Consider the following 12,850-nt stretch of genomic DNA (forward strand, 5'->3'; position numbering starts at 1 on the left):
AAAAAAACTCTGGTTGCCATGGCAACCAAAAGAAAAATCTTTAAATATCTTCTTTTAAACAACCCTAAGAGCTAGAGCTTAGATATTTGGCATGAAACATCTTCTAGTGAGTGTCTACCAAGTTTGTTCAAATAAAAGCCCTGGGGTCAAAATTGGCCCCGCCCCAGGGGGTCATTGATTTTCCCTATATGCATATAGTAAAAACTTAAAAAATCTTCTTTTAAAGTACCCAAAGAGCTAGAGCTAAGATATTTGGCATGAAACATCTTCTAGTGAGTGTCTACCAAGTTTGTTCAAATAAAAGCCTTGGGGTCAAAATTGGCCCCACCCCGGGGGTCATTGATTTTCCCTATATGCATATAGTAAAAACTTAAAAAATCTTCTTTTAAAGAAGCGTAAGAGCTAGAGCTTAGATATTTGGCATGAAACATCTTCTAGTGAATGTTTACCAAGTTTGTTCAAATAAAAGCCCTGGGGTCAAAATTGGCCCTGCCCCAGGGGGTCATTGATTTTCCCTATATGCATATAGTAAAAACTTAAAAAATCTTTTTTTAAAGAACCCAAAGAGCTAGAGCTAAGATATTAAGCATGAAACATCTTCTAGTGAGTTTCTACCAAGTTTGTTCAAATTAAAGCCCTTGGGTCAAAATTGGCCCCGCCCCGGGGGGTCATTGATTTTCCCTATATGCATATAGTAAAAACTTAAAAAATCTTCTTTTAAAGAACCATAACAGCTAGAGCTTAGATATTTGGCATGAAACGTCTTCTAGTGAATGTCTACCAAGTTTGTTCAAATAAAAGCCCTAGGGTCAAAATTGACCCCGCCCCAGGGGGTCATAGATTTTCTCTATATGCATATAGTAAAAACTTAAAAAATCTTCTTTTAAAGAACCCAAAGAGCTAGAGCTAAGATATTTAGCTTGAAACATCTTCTAATGAGTGTCTACCAAGTTCAAATAAAAGCCCTGGGGTCAAAATTGGCCCCGCCCCAAAAACTTAAAAAATCTTCTTTTAAAGAACTCAAAGAGCTAGAGCTAAGATATTTAGCATGAAACATGTTCTAATGGATGTCTACCAAGTATGTTCAAATATAAGCCCTGGGGTCAAAACTGGCCCCGCCCGGGGGGGGTCATTGATTTTCCTTATATGTGTATAGCAAAAACTTAAAAATCTTCTTTGAAAAAACCCAAATAGCTAGAGTTTAGATATTAAGCATGAAACATCTTTAAGTAAATATCTACAAAGTTTGTTCAAATAAAAGCCCGGGGGTCAAAACTGGCCCTGCCCCAGGGGTGTCATTGTTTTTAACTATATGTGTGAAACATCTTATGGGTGTCTACCAAGTCTGTTCAAATAAACAAATAAAAGCCCTTGGGTAAAAATTGGCCTGGGGGTGGGGGGGGCCTATATACAGGTGAGCGACCTCAGGGCCATCATGGCCCTCTTGTTTATATTACATATAATTTTACTTTTATGCAAGTTTTGACAATAAAAGTTTATTTTAAATCATTGTTCTTTGTTTTGCTATGACTTTAACAGCATGTACATCAATTTCATACTAAAACACAAGTAGTTATGTTTGAACTTACAAATGTAAGCACATGATGAGCTTTTCTTGTCCTTGAGTTTAAAATAAAAAGTCTCTTCATTAACTATGATTAAATAATGCTTATGGCATGGTCTTGAATTCCTATGAAGTAGTCAATAAAGTCATGGCCGATTTAGGTCAAACTGAGTGGTTCTTTGTGTGCATAATGCAGTAGTATTATCTATAAATTCACTTATTACTATATGTAGTAACAGAATTGCTATGATTTCAACTGATTATGAGTGTCACAACTTATGGGTTTGGGCCCTGGGCCAAGAACTAGTTATCAGCCCACTGAACATGAGTAGTGCAAAAACGGAAACAATGACGTCACATTTTACGTCATCAAATCAGCTAGCTGTAGATTGAAGCTTGCACATATTCCTTTGTTTTTAATTCACACGCATTAGGTATTTCTATGAAAATTTCCTTCCAACAGTACTTTCAGTGCTTTGATTTGTTACAAGTGTCCAACAAATTACTACACCTTCAAACTTTTAATGTAGCGTTGGCTTATAGAGTTGTCAATAAATGCACACTCACAAATTACGGGGATGAATATGATTTTAATCAATGAAAATGCTATTTTTAGCGATATCGATTACCGAATACTACACAAATAAATCTGACTGCCGAGTAGTTGAATATATAGTTTCTACATGTTGGACTGTTTGGGCGAGAAGATTTTTGCTAAATTATTTACTTCAATTTTAAACAACAGGTTTACCCTGAACAAAATACCTCGAAATTACCCTAACTCGAAATGCAATAGAAATTCTAAATTTAAAATGACTTGATTTTATTCAGCTTTTGATTTTAAAACTTCTCCGTGGTGCAGGGGTAACGCGCTTGTTTGGTGTGTCAGAGGTCCGGAGTTCATATCCCAGTCGAGTCAACATTTTTTTAATTCTTTTTTTTAGTGTCTTTGTTAAGCAAATAGCCACGATATGCAAGGATTAAAGTGTGGCTATCATAAAAATGAACATAAATTAGTTTTTTTTGATGCAACTCTAGTTATGCAAAATTCCGTATGTATCAAACTCTGGTGCCCTGCAAGATGACTTATAGTACATAAAATAAACTTATACAGGAAAACACATACAGATATACAGTAACGTTATTTTCTAAATAATTTTGATTATAGTATAGCGAACGGAGGATAATTATTTGTAGAATATGATATAATATCATTCTAATACCAAAACCAGTTGTAACATCAAAGGATTATGTAAAAGGAAAACCATTGGGATACCAGTTAGGTTTTTGAATAACATCTCTTTCATGTGCATTTAAATACTTTTTAAGTACAAATGAATGGGAATGACGGTTGAAAATATATTTTTGAAAAGGATTCTACAACAGAATAACTTCCAGCCGTTTAAAACGACCAGTTTAAACGATATTTGCTCATTTTCTGCACAGACGCTTGGGGTTTGGAGCTCAAAACGCCTTTAAAATCCAAATAAAATGCATATTTGTCAATCCCATGACATGTACTGATCATATATATCAAAAAATCTTAATATATGCCGTTTTGAAAAAAAATCATATTTCAACATCTATAATAATACATATTATGTATTATTATAGATGTTGAAATATGATTTTTTTTCAAAACGGCTTATATTAAGTTTTTTTGATATATATGATCAGTACATGTGCTGGGATTGACAAATATGCATTTTATTTGGATTTTAAAGGCGTTTTGAGCTCCAAACCCCAAGTGTCTGTGATTTTCTGTAACATTTCAACGCCGGGTGTACGCGCACTATCCAGATTCAACGCGAAATACTGACAAAACAGGAAAGAGGTACTTCAAGACTTTTTGTATATAAAAACTAGAAGTTGGGACATCTTCTTTGCAAAACAAAGTAAATCCATACCTTTTCTGATTTCTTCACACCACTCGTTTTTCTTCGAAATACCGGTCGATGAAGTGTTCGCGGTATCAGAACTTTAAGGATGCGCGCGCATGGATTAACCCCCTTGCTTTAGCAACCGAAGACAATATTTTGTTTTTGTATGTATCAATCTCTGGTGCCCTGCAAGATGACTTATAGTACATAAAATAAACTTATACAGGAAAACACATACAGATATACAGTACGATTTAGATTGCAGGGATCAGAAAATACCACAGAGCTTGCAGCCCTTTGATTTTAATCTGTCATTGGTGCATCATAAACTTATGGGTTCTCCAACACTATTTTGGTGAGCTTTTAAGTATTTTCTTTCGGAATCGATAAAGTATTTAATTTCGTTCGAGGCATTTTGTTGTGGTGACTGTCCGCGTCCGTTAAAAATCGCTTATGCAGAGGGCGACAATGCGATAGTGCAATGACGGCAATGCGACAGTGCGATGACGGCAATGCGACAGTGCAATGACGGCAATGCGACAGTGCAATGACGGCAATGCGACAGTGCAATGACGGCAATGCGACAGTGCGATGACGGCAATGCGACAGTGCGATGACGGCAATGCGACAGTGCAATGACGGCAATGCGACAGTGCGATGACGGCAATGCGACAGTGCGATGACGGCAATGCGACAGTGCGATGACGGCAATGCGACAGTGCAATGACGGCAATGCGACAGTGCGATGACGGCAATGCGACAGTGCGATGACGGCAATGCGACAGTGCGATGACGGCAATGCGACAGTGCAATGACGGCAATGCGACAGTGCGATGACGGCAATGCGACAGTGCAATGACGGCAATGCGACAGTGCAATGACGGCAATGCGACAGTGCGATGACGGCAATGCGACAGTGCGATGACGCAATGCGACAGTGCAATGACGGCAATGCGACAGTGCGATGACGGCAATGCGACAGTGCAATGACGGCAATGCGACAGTGCGATGACGGCAATGCGACAGTGCGATGACGGCAATGCGACAGTGCGATGACGGCAATGCGACAGTGCAATGACGGCAATGCGACAGTGCGATGACGGCAATGCGACAGTGCAATGACGGGCAATGCGACAGTGCAATGACGGCAATGCGACAGTGCGATGACGGCAATGCGACAGTGCGATGACGGCAATGCGACAGTGCGATGACGGCAATGCGACAGTGCAATGACGGCAATGCGACAGTGCGATGGCGACAATGCACTATCGCACTGTCGCATTGTCGCCCTCTGCATTACATAGTGTTTTACATGATTGAATATGGAGAAATAATTTTACTTTTGTCAATAGATTTCTTTCTTTCTTCTTTTTTGTTTTGTTCTGTTTGTTTGTTTGTTTGTTTGTATTTCTTTTTTATACTGTAAAAACGTCTAAATAAAATTATGAATTAATAAAAATTTCAGATGAAAATGACGGTATGTTAAAATTTAAAAGAAGCAAAAAGGTAAAAATATTTGTTTATTACTTATATTAAAAGACAACAATTTATATATATATATACTGTCTGTTGATTTGGTATTATTCCACATACAACCTTTGTATTACCAAGTACTCGATCAAAGTTAATGTTTTCAGCATAGGCAGACGTATCACTTTTGGATACTTAAAACCTAAGCAAAAACATTTGCTCACTACAAACGAGAAACCATCAAGCAGATGCAGAATCTTGATAGTGAACACCCAGTTGGTGAACTTTTCCAGTTCTTAAAACAAGAACACCCAATTTGTGCATTTCCCGGCCTTGAAGACGAGCACGCGACAACCTAATGCCAGCAGGTCCTTTTGGAATAATGTCTGTTTTACTATAACAGCGAGATGTTCTTTGTTTTTTTTTTATTTGTTTTTGTTTTTTTGTTTTGTTTTTTTTAATTTCTAAAACATACTATGTAAATTATTCACGGAGCTAGACTATTTTTAAACACAGATATAATATACATGTAGTATTTAATACTTACTAATTTTTATATGCTGTATACAGCCACTAAGTGTTACATAACTCATTTTATAGACAATTTATGTGTTTTTTTATTACGTCGACATTGTATTTCCTCACCGACATGTACATGTAATATTCCATTTTTTACAGATATGACATCTCTCTAGCAGAGGACACGTAAAATTGGAAACAATATGGCATTTTTCATAACTTATTGTAATAGTTCTTTTTAAATGACATTTGAAGATTCTAAAAATATTATTTAAATAGATAATGAGAAAACCTAAGCTATAAATTGTGTCTTGTTTTACATTTTCCTTGGCCTTCAGGCTGCAACCACGTGACCAGTATACACACCAGTATGTCTGCGACAAAAAACTAGTCTACGACGTGTCGTAGAGCGTTGATAAAACGGAATCAAATGAAAATTCATAGCAATGCGACAGTGCAATGACGGCAATGCGACAGTGCGATGGCGACAATGCACTATCGCACTGTCGCATTGTCGCCCTCTGCATTACATAGTGTTTTACATGATTGAATATGGAGAAATAATTTTACTTTTGTCAATAGATTTCTTTGTTTCTTCTTTTTTGTTTTGTTCTGTTTGTTTGTTTGTTTGTTTGTATTTCTTTTTTTATACTGAAAACGTCTAAATAAAATTATGAATTAATAAAAATTTCAGATGAAAATGACGGTATGTTAAAATTTAAAAGAAGCAAAAAGGTAAAAATATTTGTTTATTACTTATATTAAAAGACAACAATTTATATATATATACTGTCTGTTGATTTGGTATTATTCCACATACAACCTTTGTATACCAAGTACTCGATCAAGTTAATGTTTTCAGCATAGGCAGACGTATCACTTTTGGATACTTAAAACCTAAGCAAAAACATTTGCTCACTACAAACGAGAAACCATCAAGCAGATGCAGAATCTTGATAGTGAACACCCAGTTGGTGAACTTTTCCAGTTCTTAAAACAAGAACACCCAATTTGTGCATTTCCCGGCCTTGAAGACGAGCACGCGACAACCTAATGCCAGCAGGTCCTTTTGGAATAATGTCTGTTTACTATAACAGCGAGATGTTCTTTGTTTGTTTTTTATTTGTTTGTTTTTTTGTTTTGTTTTTTTTAATTTCTAAAACATACTATGTAAATTATTCACGGAGCTAGACTATTTTTAAACACAGATATAATATACATGTAGTATTTAATACTTACTAATTTTTATATGCTGTATACAGCCACTAAGTGTTACATAACTCATTTTATAGACAATTTATGTGTTTTTTTATTACGTCGACATTGTATTTCCTCACCGACATGTACATGTAATATTCCATTTTTTACAGATATGACATCTCTCTAGCAGAGGACACGTAAAATTGGAAACAATATGGCATTTTTCATAACTTATTGTAATAGTTCTTTTTAAATGACATTTGAAGATTCTAAAAATATTATTTAAATAGATAATGAGAAAACCTAAGCTATAAATTGTGTCTTGTTTTACATTTTCCTTGGCCTTCAGGCTGCAACCACGTGACCAGTATACACACCAGTATGTCTGCGACAAAAAACTAGTCTACGACGTGTCGTAGAGCGTTGATAAAACGGAATCAAATGAAAATTCATAGAAATGTTCACCACTATAATCAAAGCACTGAATGTACTGATGGGGAGGCTATGAGAGAATGTTTCAGACTTATAGTTTCTTTTCTTTTTGCTTAAAATATGCTACCAAAATAAAAAGATATGCACATTGCGCTATTTATCCTTACTGTTGTGTTCAACCATTCATATATATGGTTAATGAGGTTGACTATTCATTTTGTTAATATTCCAGAACATTTAATTAAGGTCTACATTCGGACTGTTAATCATGCAAATTTTGAAAAATCTAAACTGTCAATAATAAATGACATACCAGCAAGTATGACGACTGTTCATTATCAGATAACAATAACATTTTACAACTGACGGTTCCTTATCAAAATATTCTAGGACTGTTCATCATTAATATTTTATGTCATTTTAATATTATTGAATGATAATAACAACTGCAGTGATGCAACATTTTTATTGAACATAAAAATTATACACGTTTAGATGTACCATAATTGAGATCAATAAGATACTGTCTTGTGATGAGTATTAACATTCATGCTCTACGGACAGAAGGTTGTCTTCCTCAGAAGCAAATCTCGAATAAAATCACGTTTCAGAAAATTAATCCCATTTCATTACTGACGGCGTCGGATAATATTAAAGCTAAATATTTCTTGAAAAAATACATCTCTGCAAAGCTTATTCAAAACTGAATCAACCTAAGTGAAAATTGATCAGGAAGTTATATCTTCTTTTTTTACCGCCAACACTCAACACTCAACCAACTTATGGTAGTTAATCGATAGATTCTACGTGTATTTTTAAACCTCACTAGCTTGAAATATATACTGCGGAAAATCTGTTGTTAACAGGGTGTGCGGTTATTACGTAGGGTTTTTCCCTGTCGACCATTTCCCGCAAATAGATGAGAACATCGAAGCCGTCAGTGCTATGAATGGTGTTATAAATGGCGTGTTTTGGAAGTTTTTGTTGAAACTTCTCCAAATACTCCAAATACCTCCAGAGGCGTGCACGTCGCGGAGAAGGCACACGGAAGGTCATAGTCAAGTCATCATAAGTACCAGAGGTGATTGGTTGACCTGTCGTGACTTACTCTGGAGGTTTGGCGCTAATAGATGCCGTTTTTGTTGTCGTCAGTCAGAAAGTTGATGCCTTGACGGTATTGTCGTCTCCTTTACCACCAAAGAACGAAGAATGGGCTTCCAGGAAGAATCTGCTTGAAAAAGACGTCCCAGATGCTATAATCTCGGACATATGGTTATTCCGGCGCCGAGTATAAATAAACTTAAAACACACACACTTTTGTTGAAAACAAAACAACATCACATTTTCTGTAGTAATTTTTCAAGTGTTGTAAAATGAATAAGAAATTCCTCTTATGCCGCCCATTATTTTTAGAACACAACCATAAAAGTTCTTTTTTTTATTTTTCAAATAAACATTTATCACTTCAGCGCGAGCAAATATCGGTTTCAAATTAAAGTTTCGTAAGATATGTTAATGACTTCCCGATGCTCGACTGTAAGTAATTTGTATATGTATGCGGTTTTTTTTTTGTTTTTTTTTTTGTTTTTGTTTTTTTAATTAAAGCTTCTTATTCTTTAATATTTTTTTATGTATCTCATAATCTGTATTGAAAATTTGAATTTTATTACAAATGGACTATCAAATTATGATGTATGCCCTAGAATTGAATAAACTTTCTAATTACACAATACGGGGTCATACTGATCTTTGCGTCTTTCTCTGAAATACTTATTTCCTTGTTAAAACATATTTGACCACATATTTCTGTCAATTAACTGTTCACTTTACTTCCGATTTTGTTGTACGGAAACACATGTTTCTATTTGTGTTTTCTAATCAATTCGAATCTATAATCAGTTTAATGGGATCACCACCGGGTAAACGACTACTAGGTACTTTGGTCATGTTTTTTTACCACAAATATTTGAATGTTTCTATTGGGATTAAAATGAGCATAGTTAACTAAACAACTGTTTGTATAAATTCCTGACCTGTCTAATTCTAATTATGAGATTAGTGAATATATAAGACTTTCACTACAAAATATTCCTAAACAAAAGAGCACATGTTTAAATTTATTCCTATACAAATAAAAGATCAGAGTAGGGATCTGTCAATTACCAAAGATACTTTTATGTTAAAAGTTTGATTAATGAATTATGTAAGATGAAAATATAAGTATTGCTTTTTTTATTTTGCTAATGTAAAATGTAATATTGTGCTGGGATTTTGTCGGAGGTCCTTAGGGGTTTTGTAGTTAAATAGTTTTTTTTCGGCGATAATGGTTAAAGAATAAAATGTTTTTTTAAACTATATGTTCATCACCATCAGTGAATTTTTAGTTAAATGTATGCAAAATATTTACTAAACAGCTATATGATTTAGCGGTTTATGAGCGTTTTCCGCGTACAGCCTCCTGGGGTGTACAAATAAGTTAGTTTTCCTTAGTTATCACGCAAGCATGATCCATGTCTCTGATGTAAGCGACAGTTTACAATTATTTGTCTTTAAAAAATATTAAGGACTTTTAATAGTTTATAACAACAAAAGCACATGCATGATATTGAGAATACGTAGTTGCAACGTTCTAGTTAATGACCCGTCATAAACAGTTGGTCGCTGCGTAGTAATTGGAAAATTGTTATCAAAAATAATAAAGAATATTTGCCACTGAATTAAAGCATTTACTTATAAATTTTCATTTATGCTTTTTGTTAAAAAAATATGGATAAAGTTATTATTTTGAAGGGTTTTCATACCAGAACTATTTAATACAGACGTACGTATGCCTAAACCTGATTACCGCGGCAGTATGACGTCACGGAGTAGTGATTTAAACAAAAATCAAGAATTTTTCAGAGAATTATTATCTTTACAAATTGCAGATATGAAATTAAAGAATGAAAATATTTTCATATTGTAAATGTCTGTGATGAGTGATGAGTCAGCTTAGAAAAAATCAAAGTACTATTTTTTGACCTGATTACCGTGGCAGTATGTCGTCACGGAGTAGTGATTTAAACAAAAATCAAGAATTTTTCAGAGAATTATTATCTTTACAAATTGCAGATATGAAATTAAAGAATGAAAATATTTTCATATTGTAAATGTCTGTGATGAGTGATGAGTCAGCTTAGAAAAAATCAAGGTACTATTTTTTGACCTGATTACCGCGGCAGTAAGATTTGACAGACAGTTATTAACATTGGGTCGGCATAGCCTCCCCAAAAAGCACTGTCATGCATATAAACCAGGGGGCCGTTTTATCAACGCTCTCCAACATATGAAGAAACCCATATGGTATAAAATAAAGGACACAGGAAAGTTACCGTGGTAAAAAAACAATTTTAAAAAGAGAAAAAAAAAGTCAATAGAATATAAAAAAGATCAACAAGACAAGGCGACATTAACTAAAAGTTACCGTGGATGAAAAGCACTAATATTTAAATTATCAAATTTTATGGTAAACTGCAATATACAGTGTACATATAATAATTCAGTCTGCACAGTCTGCACAATTTGCATGGTGTATTAATTATGCATTTTAAATTTTTAAAAAAATCTAGAATCCGAACTGTAACTACGTAAATTGCAATTCCGGGTGGGGAGTTATTTAGTATACTACAACTACATGAGATATACGTATATATATGTATAAGTAGCCTGTGATTCATGCGTTGATATATTTTTTGCTTATTCATAACTTACGCGCTATTTAATACTCGATCGTCAACACAACATCTTTGGTTTTGATAGTATCAATATATGAGCCGCGTCATGACAAAACCAACATAATGGGTTTTGCAACCAGCATGGATCCAAACCAGCCTGCGCATCCGCGTAGTCTGATCAGGATCCATGCTGTTCGCTCTCAGTTTCTCTACTTGTTATATGGTTTGTAAGCGAACAGCATGGATTCTGATCAGACTGCGCGGAGGTGCAGGCTGGTCAGGAGCAATGCTGGTCGCAAACCCACTATGTTGGTTTTGTCATGACGCGGCTCAATTATGTCAATTTGCCGACAAGAAGCAAGTAAAAAATCGACAGATTTGAACCCAGGTTAATCTATGAGAAAAATTAATCCGCTTTCCGTAAAAAAACGCAACAACAACTAAAACAACAACAAAAAAAGCTACATTTTAAAGTGAATTATTTCATATAAATTACAACAAAAACAGCGTGGGGCGTTTCAATTTAAAAGCAGTGCGCTTAATATAACTTTACGAAAATATGTCAAAACATCAATTCATTATTTCAATACTTTAGCAATAGTAAATCTATAAGATTAATTATATATATTTAATTCAAACAACGAGAAGGAACAAAACTATATCTATAGTTTGAAATTTTGTGTGTACTGAATTCCTTGGAAAATGGGTAAAAATGTGCGCCACACTTCATACTACATTGGGTGCCATTTAAGTAAATCATATGTACAAATCATTGGTTTTATCATGATAGCTAGTACTTTAAACACAATTTTGGCGTTTCTAAAAAAAGCAGCTACAATTGTTTCTAACGCGCAAAAATCCTTTCATAAAGGCCCATAAAGCCCTAGAAATGCTTTTATTTTGTAAAGCTATTTATTTACGAGTATATCTTTTTATTTTTTATTTTTTTATTATTTTTATTTCCATTATCATTGTTTGCTTCTGTTAATTTTTGCCAATCAATAACGGTGTTAATGATTTAGTAATTTGTATGAAAGTCAAAATTTTGCTACAGTAACAATTTTAATACTTTCACATTCACAACTACTTTCTTTAAAAATACAGGCAAAACAAAAATGTAAGTCTGCACAAACTGCATGATATATTAACAAGTTTGCTTCTTTAAAAAGAAGCATGCGAGAGGTCTTTTTTGCTGCTGTGAGAGATTTGTGTAATTCGAAAATATTTGGGGATATTTTTTGCATAAAAGACACAATGAATGGTTATTAATTACAATTATTTAACAAAATAGAATTTATTATTATATAGTATCATAATGAAAGTTTGTTTTACACTTCATTTTTTAAAAAAATGTTTTGAAAGATTATATGCCGGAGATACTTAAAGCGATACTTTTTCTACAAAGGAAATAATTTGTGTTATTCCATCAAACTAAATTTGAAATAAATGATAAACACATGTATATATTTATATTAAAAGTAGTATCAAAAATAAAAGTGTCTTGTAAAATTCAATAAGCACATTTTTGGTTAATGTTTTGGTAAGTATACGGAAACATTTCCTCTACATTTTCTAAAACGGGCATAAAGTATGTTAATCAATTTTAAGTCCCATAATTTACATAAAAATGTTTACGCTATAAAATAGATTCATTCTCTACAATCAGATACGCAAAAATGGATGCCGCCAGCAATCGGTCTGAACACTGTGAAGAGGTCTGATGACCTCTCAAGTTATGTATTTCAATTCTTTTTAAGACTTGAAAAAATATAATACCCGAACTGTATTTACAATGCCGGGAGTAGGGGATTATTCAGAATACTACATGAAATATATATATAAATACCTTTAAACAATTAATATAATTCTGGAAAAACACTAACAAATAAATATACATGACACTTAAATAGAAATATTTCATTAAGATTACAAATTGGAACAGAATACAAAACAGCGTGTTTCGTTTCAATTAAAAACGAAATAAACAAAAAAAATCAAAACAGCAATTTATTATTTCGATGCATTGGCAATGGTATATCTATACTAAACATGTATATTATATTTTGTTTTTG

Source organism: Ruditapes philippinarum, unplaced genomic scaffold (genome assembly GCF_026571515.1).
Source record: "Ruditapes philippinarum isolate M1 unplaced genomic scaffold, ASM2657151v2 ctg6215_1_1_1_1, whole genome shotgun sequence".
NCBI lineage: Eukaryota > Metazoa > Mollusca > Bivalvia > Venerida > Veneridae > Ruditapes > Ruditapes philippinarum.